Source organism: Tripterygium wilfordii, unplaced genomic scaffold, assembly GCF_013401445.1.
Source record: "Tripterygium wilfordii isolate XIE 37 unplaced genomic scaffold, ASM1340144v1 ctg250, whole genome shotgun sequence".
NCBI lineage: Eukaryota > Viridiplantae > Streptophyta > Magnoliopsida > Celastrales > Celastraceae > Tripterygium > Tripterygium wilfordii.
Window position 1 is genome coordinate 58661 of NW_024056232.1, and position 1070 is coordinate 59730.

Sequence of the window (1070 nt, forward strand, 5' to 3'; positions counted from 1 at the left end):
CCAAGTTATGTTTCAAATTGCACAAAAACGTGAAAAGCTCCTCTATGGAGAGAGTTGAGCAATTCCAAAGCATCAATGTGGACCGTTGTACTCTATTTAGTGTTCTTAGAAGTCTAACTCGCTAGTTGAGCCTTCGTGCCACGTTTCGTAAGGTAAAAACGCAAATAGACTAAGTTCTGTTTGAAATTGCAGAAAAACGTGAAAAGCTCCTCTATGGAGAGAGTTGAGCAATTCCAAAGCATCAATGTGAACCTTTGTACTCTATTTAGTGCTTTTAAAAGTCTAACTTGCTAGTTAAGCCTTCGTGCCACGTTTCATAAGGTAAACACGCGAATAGACCAAGTTATGTCTCAAATTGCACAAAAACGTGAAAAGCTCCTCTATGGAGGGAGTTGCGCAATTCCAAAGCATCAATGTGGACCGTTGTACTCTATTTAGTGCTCTTAAAAGTCTAACTTGCTAGTTGAGCCTTCGTGCCACGTTTCGTAAGGTAAAGACCCGAATAGACCAAGTTTTGTCTCAAATTGCACAAAAACGTGAAAAGCTCCTCTATGGAGAGAGTTGAGCAATTCCAAAGCATCAATGTGGACCGTTGTACTCTATTTAGTGCTCTTAAAAGTCTAACTTGCTAGTTGAACCTTCGTGCCACGTTTCGTAAGGTAAAGACCCGAATAGACCAAGTTTTGTCTCAAATTGCACAAAAACGTGAAAAGCTCCTCTATGGAGAGAGTTGAGCAATTCCAAAGCATCAATGTGGACCGTTGTACTCTATTTAGTGCTCTTAAAAGTCTAACTTGCTAGTTGAGCCTTCGTGCCACGTTTCGTAAGGTAAAGACGCGAATAGACCAAGTTAGGTCTCAAATTGCACAAAAACGTGAAAAGCTCCTCTATGGAGAGAGTTGGGCAATTCCAAAGCATCAATGTGGACCGTTGTACTCTATTTAGTGCTCTTAAAAGTCTAACTTGCTAGTTGAGCCTTCGTGCCACGTTTCGTAAGGTAAAGACCCGAATAGACCAAGTTTTGTCTCAAATTGCACAAAAACGTGAAAAGCTCCTCTATGGAGAGAGTT